Source organism: Montipora capricornis, chromosome 13 (assembly GCF_036669925.1).
Source record: "Montipora capricornis isolate CH-2021 chromosome 13, ASM3666992v2, whole genome shotgun sequence".
NCBI lineage: Eukaryota > Metazoa > Cnidaria > Anthozoa > Scleractinia > Acroporidae > Montipora > Montipora capricornis.
Window position 1 is genome coordinate 43,433,720 of NC_090895.1, and position 10,000 is coordinate 43,443,719.

Below are 10,000 nucleotides of genomic sequence, written 5' to 3' on the forward strand. Positions count from 1 at the left end.
AAATTTCTCACATTTACTGGAAGTCCGGTAAGAAATGAAATTTCATATTTAGCTTATTGACTTCGTTGAAATTTTGTTTTGAAAGATTACTTTTCTTAACTTTTACTTTTAACTTGCATTTTAATTGCTGATTGGTGCGGTCTTCATGAAGGGACACAAATCGCTTGAAATGTAAGTGTATGCTAGTGAGTCCCATACAATAGGCCATTTCCGAGTTCATGTCTGCCTCCTCTTCAAAGCGAGTCTAAGTGCGACGTTTTTCTTATGAAAATTAGTCTCCATTCATATGTAAAGTAGAACTAATTACCATCACAAAACTTCGCACTTAGAGTCGCTTTGAAGAGGAGGCAGACATGAACTCGTAAATGGGCTATTTACTGTAACGTTTTTGTATGGGACTCTGGGAGCACCTCAGGCATTATCCAAACGAGGCGTTATAATCCTTTTCTTCTGATACGGATTTGATTTTCTCTTTTCAGATGCGATTAGCGGTCTATACTTGTCATCAAGTTGTAATAAATGCGCCTCAATTTTCGCGAGAACAATAACGCTTGTGTTTATTTACTGCTGAATGGTTCTCAGAAGCACGCGCTTTCAGAAACGAGATAATTTAAAATTATTTGATTCGATAATGACGGTGAAGACTCTAGTTGGAAGATAATATTATCCTTCCCGCCGCCGTTTTGCGAAAACAAAACGCGCAATATGGATATATTCAGTTTCTTCCAAAGCTGTCATGACTAAGCTGTATTGCCGTCACACCTAAAATAAATCGCGATAAAAAGGACTTGCTGACCAAAGTAGAATTATTCCTTTCGACGAAGTAATTTTTATCTCTCGCTGCGAATTTAAGCCGCGAAAAAAAAAATGAAAAAAAAATAAAAAAAAAAAAAAAAGGATCAAGAATAAATGAAATCACCAAAAAACCGTCTTGGGAGAGTCGTAGCGATTTTATTAGATAAGCTTCGAATATTGTACATGAATGGAACAGTCACCTAGAAATTTTTAGCCTCGACAAGTTTTGCATCTACGAACAGATATTTCAGAGAAAACAGGCGTTGGGTGCCCCTGAATAAATACAAACTCGCTGTTCCAAAAACCCGCACCGAATTTTATAAAAGAAGCCTTTCGCATAGCGGAAATGTGTTGTGGAAATTGACATCCATTTATGTTCTTAAAGGAAAAATTAAAAAACCTTTATTTAGAGATATGTAATATTTCCACACGCCTCCTTGTAAAGCATGCTTTTTATTTTTATTTTTTCAGTACCTGAACGTAATACCATGTCTAAATAATGTTACCTTACCTTACCTCTGTGATGTGCGTAAATGGTTTTAGACAATAGACTTCCTCTGGCTATCAATAGTGTGCGTTAAAACAATGTATCTAACGATAAAGAAGTGGTCGAAGTGCTATGCATATTGTAGCGTCACAAAGTTTTATGGAAAACGTGTTATCTGATGTACACCTGTACAGTTTATGTTTGTAAGCTCTGCCTAAAGAACACTGGGTTACATTGCATTCGTGCGTGCGCCTTCTAAAGTGCAGCCTATTTTGGTTCGCTCTACCTAGAGAATTACTGGGTTACACTGCATTCATGGGTGGGCCACCTAAAGTACAGCCTATATTTATAAGCTCTGCCTAGAGAATTACTGGGTCACACTACACTCCTGGGTGCGCCACCAAAAGTGCAGCCTATTTTGGTTCGCTCAACCTACAGAATCACTGGGTTACACTGCACTCATGTTTGCGCCACCTAAAGTGCAGTTTATGCACGGTTTGTTAACTATACCTAAAGAATCACTGGGTTACACTGTTTTCACGGGTGTGCCACCTAAAGTACAGCCTATGTTATTAAGCACAACCTACAGAATCACTGGGTTACAGTGTACTCACAAGTGCGCCACCTAAAGTGCAGCCTGTTGTTAAGCTCAGTTGCGCACTCCTTTGTTCACATTTCTATAGCCATATTTTTTAGCTTAGCTTTAAAAGGATACTTTCCACACGTCATGTTTAATATGCCAGCCTTGTTGTTATTGTCCACATTACTTTTCCAAGGTTATACATGTCTTGTAACTCTATCACCTGCTTTACGACTTTTTGTAAGTTTTAATGTTTGATATTTTTAAAAAACATAATAAATAAACTGTTTTTGTAACAACCAGACAATTTACACTTTATCAACAAGGTTTATGTCCACGTTTCTCAGTTATTTCCAGGATGTAACATTTTCCTTGTTACATTTCGCGTTAAAAATAGTTTCATTTTGCGTCGAAACGTTGTTACATTTCGGGTTATGTTACATTTTGCCGCGTAACAGCGAGACTTAACAATCCCTGTTTCAAGGAATGCGGGGAAAGCCAAGTTTACCCCTCAATGTATTATAGTCATCCGTTATAGTCAGGTAGTTGTTAGTGAGTACTCTGTACTCAGTGATGAGCCCCGCAAGTGATACCAACACATGAACAAGCCTGGATGTGTAGAATATATTCTCACCCACCTTCTTTCCACAAACTCAGGTCGATAGATGGTATGCTATCGCAGTTAACTAACTCTTGGCCTGTCTCAAAAACGCGCTCTTGAATTCGGTTTACATTATCTGAGTTGTCACAGATAACCTTGGCCATCGAGCTTCCTTTCCTTATGGAATCCAACTGTTCCAATGTGAATCCTGTGTCAGAGTCGTTTCGTTCATACCAGAATCGATCTCCAAGTCGAAATCGTCGGAAGCTGTCAGCTATCAGGCAAGTAAGGGTCTGTCCCAAGATGGATCCCGGTTGTGGGTTCTCACTGATTCCTCCAACAAAGAGATCTATGTCAAAGGTAGAAATGTAAACACTAATAATTCTATCACGCTGCTCTCTGTCGATATTTTCAAGGTCTGAAAACTTTTTGGCAAGTCCTCCGGGAAGTCCAGTGTCCAATCCACAAAATTTCCGGAAGTATATGTAAGGGGCAAGACCATGGTCCCGACCCCGTTGAATATTGATCGCCATCAAGTCTCCCACGATTCCGTCTGGAGTTGGTCCTGGAGTCACAAGACTTTCATGCACAGCATTGACAAAGTTCCTGGAGAAAAAAAATAACAGTGACAACAAATTGGCTCAGTGACTACAAAATGCAACCGTTACAAAAGTTTTCATAAAAATCTTTTAATATTTCAACGAGTTCTGTCTTTTTCTTCTTCTTTTTATTTTACCACCTGACAAGGAACCCATTTCATGCTTTAAGGACGGTGCCTACTATTGTTATTGCGCATACGTTCTGCGCATCTCGAGATACTCGGGTTTCCTATGGGCGCGCGGTGCTTATTAATACAGGAATATTTTTGCGCGGTTGAAAACTATGCGGAGAAAGCAGAACTTAGCAAGTGCTCTTGGTATCCAAATAGAAAACTGGGGGTAGCCATGCATTCAAGCTTCAGTTTGGAATGGGACGCCATACATTACCTTGTATTTTAAGGCCTTTTACTAATATTGTTAATTAATTATCTTAGAAAAATGCGTAGCTACCCCCACTTTTCTTTTTGGATTTCAATAACACTTGTTAAGAGCTGCCTTTCCCGCATAGTCAGTAAACCTCGTAAAAATACCTCTGAATTAGTAGACACCGTCCTTAAGTTCCATGGCGCCAGTTTCTTATTATGTCAACTCCCGTTATTGCGGACACCCTCCTGTCCGCGGCTTAGTCCGTAATAGCAGGGAGCGAAAACAATATTCTTTATATCAGAGGAATTGCATTTATTTATATTGTATATTATATAGCCAACCAATTACAGATCAGTATTCGCATATAAAGAGCATAAGAACTATATTTTCAAACAACTTATTCTAAGAGAAGAGAACTTGCAATTTCGTTTCGCTCACCTGACAACAGTCACTGAACAGTTTGTAGTAGCACAAAAAACATAAAGAAGTGTACTAGAAAATCCACCCTATGTACATCGTGTTTTTTCTTTTTTTCTTTTTTCTTGTGTTTTTTTTTTTTTTGTTGTTTTCCTTTTCTTTGTTTGTTGTTTGTTTTTTGTTTTTTTGTTTTTAAGCAAGTACGTAAAGGATTTTTTTAGGAGGATCATGTTAAACGGGAATGGGATTGTCACTTTTCATACGTTGGCATTCCTTGTTCTTATGAAAATACCGTTCTACGGAGTCCGACTTTGGGGTAAACCTCCTCTGACATGCAATTTCGAATATACTGACTGCATTGTTGCCAATATACATTCGGTTTATCAAAAATTGTGCGGTCAACACTTTTGAAGGGGCCCAATGAAAGAGCCTTGGCAGAATTTTGGATGAGAAGAGTCAACAGAGATACGAAGATATTAGAATTATGGCGGAAATAAGTAAAGAAACACAACATTTATAGCAGAGAAACTGGAAAATTGTCCTAAGAAAAAAAGAAGGGTTCGCCCAAAATAGTGAGCAGAAGAAGTGCAAAACAAGCCAAACTTAGCTTGACAAAAGCAAAGAGAAAAGGAGGAGAAAATATATTATAATTTGTGACAGTTCTGCTTCAGTGTTGAAAGGTGCTGATTGATGTCCGTTATAACGAAAGTTAGAACAATAAAATTGTGCTGTTGGGCTCTTAGGTCGGGCTCTCTGAGCCAATGAGAACACAGTTTGTAATAATGCATAAAATATAAGAAAACTTATGTGGATTTTTTTGTTGTTGTTGCACCATAATGCAGGTCACAAGGTCTTGGCCGTTGATGATGAAAGTGCAACTGTAATTCCAACTACTTTAACCTCCATGTTCGATATTTTCCTCCGCACATGGTATATTTATATCCTTTCTATTTACAACAAATATACTTCGGCATACCTATCGAACCTTTGAGCAGGTTCCGTTGCCAATCCCAAATTAATGCCATCGATTCCATTATTCCTCAGTCTATAAAGAGACGACGGGTCGAAGAAGCTTGTGGTAGCAACTTCCCCAAGCCTGACAAATCCTCTATTAAACTGTCCAAAACTGTCCCGTATCAGTGAATGACCCATTCTAAGTGCGGCAGCGGCAAACGCATTTCTGGTCGAAGCGTCAACGTTTGGATCATAACCATTAAAGAATTGCCCCAGAGGTTCTAATGTGAGGTTGTTGTTTTGTCTCTGAAATGAGAAAAAATAACATAATTTGGAGCTTGTTGCATGCAACGACTGATCACAAATATATTATAAGAAACAAACAAACACCTTTGGGTCATCACCAAGATGATTTGAATCCATGTGTCTCTCTTCCGTAGAGGCCTCTCTGTGTCAGAAAAGGGCGAGAAAAAGCGCGCGGGGGACGATGGGAAGCGGAATCACAGCGGGAGCCTCTGCGGAGGAGAAAGGATCCATGACCTTTCAGATACTGTTCAGGCGCTATGGCCACGAAGCTACCAAAAGACTTCTCGTGAGCTATATATATCTCAAAAGAATTGAAGGCTAGTGAATGGCTTAAATCGCCCCGAGTCTCTGTAGCTAATTGGCTGGCCCGTCCCGACTGTTGCCCAGAAGGCCGTGGTTTCGGTTTCTAGCCTGATGTAAGGTGATTGAGAGGATGAACACAACATCATCTCGGGATGACCTGTTGTGCATCACACTTGTCTGACTACTATTTACGGATACTGAGAACGATATTAACATTAAACATTTGACGCCTGAAAAAAGCAGGTTAGGGAATAGCATGAATTAATACCTTATTACATGAAATTTTCGCGATACAAAAAAAATCGCGAAATTAAATTGACGCGAATAATGGCATAACATAACTCATATTCTCATATATGACTCATATTATGTCCATAATCATAGGAGAACGAGTTTATTACCACTGAAACGTTTGCAAATCACATTTTTTACTTTTCTGATAAATTTTCAGTGTAAATGGATGTTGTGTTCAATTGACTCAAGGGCAATAATTGTGAAACTGCAAGTGAACTGCTTGTAGACATTTTGAGAACTGCTTGGTTATTACTGTTGACATTTAGTCCCGCTGTTTCGCGTTTTTCTTAATGTGACGTTATTATTCCTTTGATAAAGTCGTTTTAATTGATTCAAAGTTTAAATAACATTGCCCATAAAACGTAAATTGTTGTACTCAAGAACGCGAATTTAAAGGGATTCTAAAATAAAGTTTTGCAAAATTGCGAAATTTAAGTGTCGCGAAATATGCGCACATCAAAATCGCGAAATAAACGTGTCGCGAAAATTTCATGTTATAAGATACTTACCACTTCTTCACTAAATAAAACGGGCAGCCATTCGTTGTAAGTAATATGCTGAATATGGGCAATCACAATTTTCCGCGCTTCCTGGAACAATCGTTCGTCGCTCCATGTTGGATTTAAATGATGAAGAAACTTTGCGATTCGGTTATGTTCACGAACAAAAAGGATGTGAACAGTCATCAACGCTGCGGAGGGAAAGAAAAGAAATAATATTTAGGTTTAGCGACCATCAGGACTCCGTTGAGAGTAAATTTATTGTGTGCTTCGCAGGCAGTGGAAAGCATTCATGTCAAGCATACAGTAAGGAGAACCGTAATTACAGACCTGACATAGCGTAATAATTGTATAAGATTCTACGGTAGCTTTGTTGATGTTCGGTCTGGAGAAAAAGTGTTTTTTTTCTCTTGCTCTTTTAAGCAATTGTGCCTCTCAAATTTCGAGCCGACTGTAGGCAAATCGTTGAGAAAATCCTTTAACTGACAATTATTGAGTACTTAAGAGATAAGATAAAATAACTTGCTTCATACCGGGGTTTTCATTGTCCCTGAAGTCTCCAAAAAGAAAGCACGGTCTTAGTGAAGGCCTCGGTGATCTGCAAAATGAACTTGGATCAGCAGGAGGGGATATTGGCATTCTATCAGAGCGTGATACCGGAAGTGGAACCACTCGCAATAAACCAATACGTGACGTCGTATCCCGAACACTCTCTGCTTCCTGACAATTAACTCCATAAATGTTTGAGGCGTCAATATAAGAAGTAACCAGATTCACCTAAATTGGACGGAAGACACAGACGTTTTAGGTTTTAAAATGAATGAAATCCGGGTGTGTTTCTAAAATATTATTTTATTACATGGAAGGGAGTGTTTTACAACAGGAACTAAAACACTCATCTGTATATCTTCCTCTTCCGCACTATATACAAAACGAACGTTAGTAGTTAACTGGACTCAGGTTGTCAAATTCCCCCAAATAGTAAATATAGATTACAAAACAGTCGATTTCTTGCCCGCTGTTCCATGGTAAGCCCTAGCGCAATCTCGTCTAACCGGGCGCCTCTCTCAAACGTAATGCTCATTAGCCTAATGTTCTCCGTTTTCACCCTCGCCCCAGTCCTTTTGTTTGGTGACTGTTCGCATCCGTGACTATATATATATATATAACCCTTTTTCAGCCAGCAAAAAAATAATAAATAAGTATATATATAGATAGATAGATAGATAGATAGATAGATAGATTTATTTACTTATTTATTATTTTTTTGCTGACTGAAAAAGGGTTATGTTAATAATAAATGAGAAACGGTCTGAATCTGATATCTAAATGTACAATCCCGTGTTATAAAATAAGGCATGATTCAAATTACATTTTATAAGAAAACGCACAAACCTGCTCCCCGTTTCGTATTTTTGATCGTGAAAGAGGAATACACTGGGCGCTTTGATTGTTCCTCAATCTGTCATCGGGATTATTTTGCGAGATCGGAATGCTGACACATCCAGGGACATTGCTTGGACATGGCGCATTGTTGGTACCACATCCTTCGGTCTGATTAGAAACTGTCAATGTGAAGTCGTGGTCTATAAATGATCCTCACAGCATGGTCATGTGAGTGAAGTTTGGCTCCAAACCACCAACGTTTTGTGACGTGTTCACGAACACCGTGTTGCTGATTGTTCTCGCGTTTTTGAGTGGCAGTGATGGCTTTGTGGTGGAAGCGAGTCGTGGTCCCAGTCCGTTTTGAAAGGAAGGTGGCAGGAAACGTGCAAATGCTGTTCCAGCGGAGCCCTTTGTATGGAGGAGATACGAAGAAATAATCTTGAGTAAAATATTCCTCCACCCTCGCCAGGGCGTACAAGGAGAGCGTGGGATGGAAGAGAATACTTGAACTGGTGCTCGCTCAGTCTCTAATGTCTCTGGATATTTTCCAGGTGAAATTTTAGTGCACTGATCTGCTTGCATCTAACCCGCGGGTTAGTTGCCTGTGAACCGACTCTCTTACGGCGTATAGGACGAAAAGACGGGAAAGGGAGAGAGGAGAGAGAGAGCAGTCTTCTAATTTGATCATCTGTCAACAGGGTCGTTACTTAAGTTTTTGGCGAACTGCCTTGGGAAAAGCAAACTGATTCGAATTATCGGGAGGTTTGAAAAATCAAGAAAGGGGGATAAAATTACAGTATTGATCATGAAGGGAACTTAGGTCTAGTCCGAATTATCGGTAATTTCGAAAAACCGAGAACCGAAACCGAGGGCCACAGTAAAACCGACGTAACACTATTTATTCGCTAATATCTTCGGGGTGACAGTGTGAGATTTCTAGAATCTGAAACTGAATCCAGTATACTATGTCAAACCTTACCTGTGTTATGTTGCACAAGTTGTTGCACGTTCCGTCAAACGTGCGATACTTGCGTTGTATGCAGTTCAGACGCACATGCAGTGGTACTCTCTCGCAAAATGGTTCAACCGATATAAAAGTATCTTGAGAGTTAAGAGATGACCCCGCAAAGGAAGGGGATAAACCGAAACAGACGAATGCTCCAGCAAAAAGAAAGAGATCTTGTCGGAACCTGTGAGAAAAGAGTCATAAACGTCTTTAAGTTCTCAGCTCTTAGAATAGTTTTATTCATTGAAAATCTTCTCCCCAAAGGTAAGAAGAAATGTTTCAATAGATTTTATGAATACAAGATATGCCGCGACATCATAATTGAAACTTGTATCGGTGCATGCATATGCACAAAGGCAATACTTCATTTTATATATCAATCCTCAAATCATTATAATTGTATCTATACATAAAAGATATCAAAGTAGTTCGGTAGCACATACACTGTTGGATCTGCTTCCACTTGGGAAGTTAATCCCCAAGAAGAAGGACACTAAATACAGTTTCTGAAAAACGCCTTGCCATGGTCATAAAGTTAATACAGATCGCTTTCAATTATAAAGGGACTCTTAAATAACTTGTTAACCCTAGTCTGACCTGGCTTTTGCTGTTGTTTTGCTTCCTGCGACCGGGGAGAGCTCCAATAACGTAATTTGGTGTCATTATGACAGCATATTGTTGAATTTATTTGCAGAATCCAAATTCCATCAATTTTCCCCCACTTATTATAAATATTAAGGTGTCTGACAAAATCAAGAAGTAGGCTAACAAATAAATAATCTTTATCAATAGCAGTAATGATGACGCCATTTGGAAAAAGCTGCCATCTTGCATCGGCATTTGGAATTAATGACATGTATTTTGTTTTACTTAAAACCCGTATAAATCGAGGCAATCGTGATAGAAAAATTGATCTGTGTATAAAAAGATGCTTAGAATTATTAGGCAAAAACTTCGGCAAATTATGAAATTCCGAGAAAAATGAAAGCTGTCAAAAATTAAACCAGGATCTGCCATTTGGTCATTTTAACTTTTTTTTTCTCAAATCAGTCAGTAGAAAGCCTGAAGTACACTAACAGTTATAATAAATTCAATAAAATATTGCTTAACTAAGGGTAATGCTTTAACCCTATTCCGACCCTCCTCCTCGATAACACGTTGAATAACTTCAAGACCAATTAAGCTATGAGCACCAAACGTAGCGACTTTTCTTAAAAAAATTATCTGAAAACATATTTAAGTCGTCGTGACGACGTGTGCCTTAACATTGATGTTAACATGGAAACCGAGTTTTGACAGCAATGTTTTTCAATTAAATTTGGTTTTTTCCTATAAAAAAAGGCTTATTCCTATTCGTTACTCATTGAATTAAAATACAATTTAGAGTTTTTAGTTATTGCAGTTAC

General features: G+C 38.6%; 1 pseudogene; it reads right to left on the minus strand.

The window, feature by feature from the left end:
* Positions 1 to 10,000, minus strand: part of LOC138028552 (peroxidasin homolog) — a 17,211-nt pseudogene that overhangs the window by 5,068 nt on the left and 2,143 nt on the right.